We start from the raw sequence: 7881 nt of genomic DNA on the forward strand, positions 1-7881 counted from the left end.
TGGGCTGTCCGCAACAACCTCTGTAACGCCATGTGTTCAAGGCCGGTACTATTGGCATACCAGGCAGTAATGCAGCCAGTCAGGATGCTCTCAATTGTACAGCTGTAGAACCTTTTGCGGTTTTGAGGGCCCATGCCAAACTCTGTTGCGCCTTCACGACTGTGCGTGTGTGTTAGGATCATTTTAAGTCTTTAGTGTTATAGACACAGAGGAACTTGAAGATCTCGACCTGTTCCACTGCAACCACGTCAATATGGATGGGGGGCATGGTCTCCCCCCGTTTCCTGTAGTCCACGATCAGCTTATTGGTCTTACTGACGGTCGTTACACCAAGTTAAAAAACACAAAGTGGAGTAGTTGTAGTAATCCATCTGACAACAAAGGAGGACATTTTCAAGAAAGCAGAGGAGGAAAAAGTTGAAAAGGAGGACTTGAAAACAATAATAATGTAGGGGAAAAAATATATGGGTGGAAATGAGTAGGGAGGGGTTCAAAATCCAGGAGAGCTGTGGTTTTTTTTTTTTTTTTTTAACAAGGGAGGGATCCTTTTCTGAGATCTTATAGAGTCGACACACGGCCCTCCTTCACACACATTCCTAGTCAGCCCTGTGCCACTGCCACCGACCCTGTTCTCACTGGACGACCCTGTCACAGCTGCTTCATGGGAAAACAGAAGGCACTTATGGACAAGCTAGTGAGGACCTTTCAGATCCGCCACATGTTGCTACGCCAGGCTCTTGCAGAGTGCTTGGGAACCCTGATACTCGTAGAACAGTCCCCACTCACCACATCACTAGTAGCATACTTACATAGGTAGCATTACCTATGTAAGTCTAAGCCTTTAGAGGGCGATATCTACTAAGCTAACATATGGAATTGTTTTAAGATGGTCATAGTGAAGGAAGTATGCTTTGAAGTGTTTTTCCTATATCTGAGACCTGTATTTAACCCCTTTAGTTTTAGCACATTCTACCCCCTATTCACTTCTATTCATTTTTACCGCCCAGTACCAGGTTACCTTCAGACAAGTCTTATTAATCTTGTGGGCGTCTTAGAGCAAAACAGCTAATATGTCTGCGTTCGTGAGAGTTTCAGCTTTGGATCGTCCAAATAGCTTCTAGCTCAAAACGTTAAGACTTTACAGATGTTTTTTGGCATCCTCTCATGTCTGACAAACACCCATCTCGGGAAGCGGAGGTCTACATCAGCAGATTCAGTGGATTGAAATGCAGCTCATGCAAAAAAAGGTCTGTAAAAAAAGTCTCTAGCGTAAACACACAGGTTTATATTTAATATAATGGGATGATGTCACCGGACATTGACCTCAGTGTTATGAGTGGTTGACTGTCAATAGGAAACACAGTGCCATACTATCATTAGCTATCCAACAAGTAGGAGCTGATTGACAGCTTGTGGGTGTGAAAAGAATGTCCTCCAAAATCTAGATGAAGCAGGTTATTAACCCAATTGATTGTTTATAAAGTATTTTAAATCCTCTGATGACTTAGTCTTCGACATGAAAAACATACACTGAAAATTAACATCCTTTACTTTAAATTAATGCATTTAAATAATATTGCTTTCCATATAACCAGGTAATTAATTCTGAGAGAAAGTGAAGTAATCAGATAATTATTAATACTTCCTTGTTGATATTACATTCCATATTTACATGGATTCACGGTATCTGTCTGTAAAATAGCGACGATACCAGAGGGGGTGGTCATGCCATCTGGTATTTTCCTAGCCTGCAGTGTGAGAGGTGTAACTGATGTCTGATCCGCTGTTTGGCCACACTACTGAGTGAGGCGTTATGCCCCCCTGGCAAACAGAACTCCCCTGGACGTGGATGCCTGAAGCCAGGTCTTCTCTGCTCTAAAGAAAGCTCCACAGGTAGATATCTAGCTAGGATCTTCAATAGCCACCATAACCCACCTACCACAACACACTCCTGATCAAATGCATATAGAAAGCTTTATATCTTCCCATGGAAACTCGGCACCAAAGTATGTTTCTGTATGATCCACCATGCTGCTTGGTTGAATATACAGTTGAAGTCGGACGTTTGCATACACTCTGGTTGGAGTCATTTAAAACAAATTTTTCAACCACTCCACAAATTTCTTGTCAACAAACTATAGTATTGGCAAGTCGGTTAGGACATCTACTTTGTGCCTGACACAAGTCATTTTCCCAACAATTGTTTACAGACAGATTATTTCACTTAAAATTCACTGTATCACAACTTCAGTGGGTCAGATGCTTACATACACTAAGTTGACTGTGCCTGTAAACAGCTTGGACAATTCCAGAAAATTATGGCATGGCTTTAGAAGCTTCTGATAGGCTAATTGACATCATTTGAGTCAATTGGAGGTGTACCTGTGGATGTATTTCAAGGCCTACCTTCAAACTCAGTGTCTCTTTGCTTGACATCATGGGAAAATCAAAAGAAATCAGCCAAGACCTCAGAAAAAAATTATAGACCTCCAGAAGTCTGGTTCATCCTTGGGAGAAATTTACAAACGCCTGAAGGTACCACGTTCATCTGTACATACAATAGTACGCAAGTATAAACACCATGGGACCAAGCAGCCATCATACCGCTTAGGAAGGAGACGCGTTCTGTCTACTAGAGATGAACGTACTTTGGTGCGAAAAGTGAAAATCAATCCCAGAACAACAGCAAAAGACCTTGTGAAGATGCTGGAGGAAACAGGTACAAAAGTATCTATATCCACAGTAAAACGAGTCCTATATCGACATAACCTGAAAGGACGCTCGGCAAGGAAGAAGCCACTGCTCCAAAACCGCCATGAAAAAGCCAGACTATGGTTTGCAACTTTACATGGAGACAAAGATCGTACTTTTTGTCCTCTAGTCTGATGAAAAAAAATAGAACCGTTTGGCCATAATGACCATCGTTATGTTTGGAGGAATAAGGGGGAGGCATGCAAGCTAAAGAACACCATCCCAACTGTGAAGCGCGGTGGTGGCAGCATCATGTTGTGGGTGTGCTTTGCTGCAGGAGGGACTGGTGCACTTCACAAAATAGATGGCATCATGAGGTAGGGAAATTATGTTGATATATTGAAGCAACATCTCAAGACATCAGTCAAGAAGTTAGCTTGGTCGCAAATGGGTTTTCCAAATGGACAACGACCCCAAGCATACTTCCAAAGTTGTGGCAAAATGGCTTAAGGACAACAAAGTCAAGGTATTGGAGTGGCCATCACAAAGCCCTGACTTCAATCCTATAGAAAATGTGTTTGCAGTACTGAAAAAGCATGTGCGAACAAGGAGGCCTACAAACCTGACTCAGTTACACCAGCTCTGTCAGGAGGAATGGGCCCAAATTCACCCAATTTATTGTGGGATGCTTGTGGAAGGATACCCGAAACGTATGACCCAAGTTAAACAATTTAAAGGCAATGCTACCAAATACTAATTGAGTGTATGTAAACTTCTGACCCACTGGGAATGTGAATAAATAAATAAAAGCTGAAATAAATAATTCTCTCTACTATTATTCTCACATTTCACATTCTTAAAATAAAGCAGCCACCACTATCATCGAGTGGCTGCTGCCAACATACTGACTCAACTCAAGCTCACTTTAATAATGGAATTGATCAAAAATGTATCACTAGCCACTTTCAACAATGCCACTTGATATAATGTATATGTATATACTGTACTCTATATCATCTACTGCATCTTGCCATCTTTATGTAATACATGTATCACTAGCCACTTTAAACTATGCACTTTTATGTTTACATACCCTACATTACTCATCTCATATGTATATACTGTACTCGATACCATCTACTGCATCTTGCCTATGCCGTTCTGTACCGTCACTCATTCATATATCTTTATGTACATATTCTTTATCCCTTTACACTTGTGTGTATAAGGTAGTAGTTGTGGAATTGTTAGGTTAGATTACTCATTGGTTATTACTGCATTGTCGTAACTAGAAGCACAAGCATTTCGCTACACTCGCATTAACATCTGCTAACCATGTGTATGTGACAAATAAAATTTGATTTGAAGTGGTGATCTTAACTGACCTAAGACAGGAGATTTTTACTAGGATTAAATGTCAGGAATTGTGAAAACTCAATTTAAATGTATTTGGCTAAGGTGTATGTAAACTTCTGACTTCAACTGTATGACCTGCCTGGGCCAGATAATCAGCCAACCAGCGACCACCACTGCACACCACCACGGCCCCCGCAGCAAACCCATATCAACACACACACCGCCCATGGGCTCCGTAGCACATTCAAAACGACACAAGCACGGCTTCTCGCGTCAATGTAAGTCACACCTCAGGCAAGATCTGTAGTAAGCTTAATGGCCACCTCCATGGCACAGAAAGAGGGGTGGCACTCGGGTCAAACGGTTGGAGGTGTTTACCATCTTTGGTGACCTATTTTCTACCCTCTGTCTTTATCTGGGCACTATACAGACCAAAAGTTGGAAAAGTCTTAAAACTAATTTGAAATAAGCACTGGACCACCGTTCGACCACAGGCATTTTTGTGATCCTGAGTGCACAAGGCACTTAGACAAAAATTGATTGAAAATGTTTTTGGCCGGACAACAAGCTGACTAAAGCAGAAAGAGACTGGACTGGAACAGGCTATTCTCTATGCATCCTCCATTCTCACTAATCTACACAGAAAATGTCTACACAGATAGTCTGTAACTATCTGAATGTGATGCGCATGCCATAGTAAACTTGTTGATGATGAAGATGACCCTTATATATAGTGTATTCCTTTATGGGGGGGGGGGGGTCAGTGTAAACATCAACACAACGTAACACAACACACTACAATGTTCACATGGCTATGGTAACCCATGCAGGGTCTCTCATCTCACATGTCTCTCTCCTCTCTCTGTAGATGTTTGGCTGTGGTGCAGTAGCCCAGCTGGTGCTGAGTGGTGGCTCCCATGGAATGTTCCTCACCGTCAACTTTGCCTTTGGCTTCGCTGCCACATTGGGCATACTGGTCAGCGGACAGGTCTCAGGTGATGGGGGCACATTATCACTCTTACTTCCTCTGAAATCAAAGGTCAGGAAAAGCAGAGTTTATTAGTCCAGACATTACTGTCTGATAGTTGCAAGTCTATTGGGAGTGATCAGTTAACTATTGTGACAGACACATTCTGCCTAAGGTAAACTAACAGTAATTTCAACTGCAATATTTAGAGACAGAGAGAGAGAGAGAACTGCAAACAGTGCAAATCTGAGAGGCATACAGAGAAACAAAGAATGACACTCGCTTGCCCCTCAAATTTCAAAGTTATTGGGTCCATGAATGAAAGGAAAGTGTTAAATTACAAATTGCGTTATTTCTTTATTCACTATAAAAGCAAATCAAAAGGCAGGCAGCACAGAGTTCCGCAGTTCACTTGTTCCCACATCTTCAATGCCTTTATAATGAGGCTGTCGCCCTCTAATACAGATGGCAGCTGTGAAAATAAGACTTGTATAATTAGGGACCTCCTACCATGCCGGAATTTAAGCTGCAAACGCAAGGTGAGAGGAGGGAGACCGACACCTACGTGAATGCGCAGTCTGAACAGTTCATTAGGTGTTCTACTTCAAGGTTTTAAAGGGCAAATCTACTGTAGCTTCATGGGATCATTTTCGGGGCCTTTTCATTGCTCCAATTTACTGTGTGTCACAGAGACCTGCCATCCTAACAGGTATTTACTGAGTCAACTATTATGGCAGATAGTCTCGGGTCCTTTTTTCCGCTCTGAGAAAAGATTTTAAGAGAATCATCTTTGGTCTTGATATGCTCGGGTTGTTTTCTCTCATTTAGAGAAAAGCAGGAGGAGACTTGGTTTAAAGAGAGATGGTCTTGGGTGTTTTTTACTCAGAGTAAATGGAATAGAATGAAAGTGAGAAATGGCCATTCACCATTTGCCAAATTGTTCTTTGTCACAGGAGGCCACCTGAACCCACCTGGAACCTTCGCTCTCTGTCTATTGGGGAGAGAACCTTGGAGGAAGTTCCCTGTGTTTTTCTTATTCCAGACTCTGGGGGGCCTTCCTGGGATCTGGGATTATATTTGGCATGTATTTTGGTGAGTGGAATTTGGAAATGTTTTATGATGAGAAATGTCCAAACAACAACCGTTTTTCTAGTGGCCATGTTCCACCGAAAACGTTCAAGACTTTCAAAGTTTAGACTTAAAAAACGGTTATTTTCTCCCTAAGGGAGTTTCAAGGTTATACAGCTACTGTAGATGGTACCGTACCACACACAATGTGGTATCTTATATGTTGCCGTGGTTTCTCCAGATGCATTGTGGGACTACGGCCAAGGAACACTGATCGTTGTGGGGGAGAATGCCACTGCTGGGATCTTTGCTACCTATCCCTCCAAACATCTCACTCTGGTTAATGGACTCTTTGACCAGGTACATTCACAATATTGTAGTATATTAGTGCATCCATATTAGGACAGCCTCTGAATCACAATAAGTTATATGGACTAATATCCTGTATGGAAACCATACTACAGCCAGGCTCACATTTAAGCACATTTAATCAACAAAACACACATCAACCATATACAACTGAGCCTGGCTGTGTTACAGATGATAGGCACGGCTGCCCTAATCATGTGTATCCTGGCCATCGTGGACCCCTACAACAACTCTATTGCCCGAGGTTTGGAGGCTTTCACAGTGGGCTTTGTGGTGCTGGTCATCGGTCTGTCCATGGGCTTCAACTCGGGCTATGCTGTCAACCCTGCCAGAGACCTGGGCCCATGCATATTTACTGCCCTGGCTGGCTGGGGTAGCGAGGTCTTCACGTGAGTCTCCTTATGGTTTTTCTCCTGTTTTTCACTTTCTGTGTTTTCTTTCTTTCTAATAATGACTTAAATAAAGCATGTCTTATGAGAATTTTTATCTTACCATAAGTTATTAAAGATACTCTGCTCTCACTATTTACTCTGCATAGACATACAACCTTGTCTCTGTCTTGGTCTCCCACAGAGCTTATTCCTACTGGTTCTTTGTGCCCATCTTTGCCCCCTTCATTGGTGCGGTGGTGGGGATGATGGTGTACCAGCTAATGGTGGGGTACCACGTGGAGGGAGAGGCACAGGAGAAGAGGGAAGAGGAAGAAAAGGAGGAGCAAGAGGAGATGCTTAAACTGTCCAGCCTTACAATCAAGGAGAGCGCCTGAGTGCATGAATCTTCTTACCTTGACCCATTTTAAACCCTCTTTATGTAGATAATTGTCACGATCGTTATATGGTGGAAGAGAGGAGGACCAAGGCGCAGCGTGATAACAATACATTCTTCCTTTAATTAAGCGAAACGAAGAACACTATACAAAACAACAAACGAACGTGGCGCTATAACCAAATAGTGCTGACACAAACACTACACATAGACATAGACAATAACCCACAAACTACCCAATGAATATGGCTGCCTAAATATGGTTCCCAATCAGAGACAACGATAGACAGCTGTCTCTAATTGAGAACCAATCTAGGCAACCATAGACATACATACACCTAGATTAGACACTGCCCCATAAACATACAAAACCCCTAGACAATGAAAAACACATACATCTCTCATGTCACACCCTGACCTAACTAAAATAATAAAGAAAACAAAGATAACTAAGGCCAGGGCGTGACAATAATATACTGTACATCTTTGTAGTATCTTCTTACATATTTAATGTCTTTCCTTAGTGACAAACTCATTTCGTTGTGGGGATTAATAAAATATGATTCAATCAATCAATTATTCATTATATACCACCAGGTTCAAACCCTGAAGACAGTAGGGATCGATAGAGACCGTTTGTCAACAGTACACACACACACACACAC

The 7881-nt window shown here is 42.1% G+C and overlaps 1 pseudogene; it reads left to right on the forward strand.

Moving 5' to 3' along the window:
* The first annotated feature begins 661 nt into the window (after positions 1-661).
* On the forward strand, positions 662-7217 carry LOC129863225 (aquaporin-3-like; annotated as a pseudogene).
* Positions 7218-7881: the final 664 nt, after the last annotated feature.

This window comes from Salvelinus fontinalis, chromosome 10 (genome assembly GCF_029448725.1).
Source record: "Salvelinus fontinalis isolate EN_2023a chromosome 10, ASM2944872v1, whole genome shotgun sequence".
NCBI classification, from domain to species: Eukaryota; Metazoa; Chordata; class Actinopteri; order Salmoniformes; family Salmonidae; genus Salvelinus; species Salvelinus fontinalis.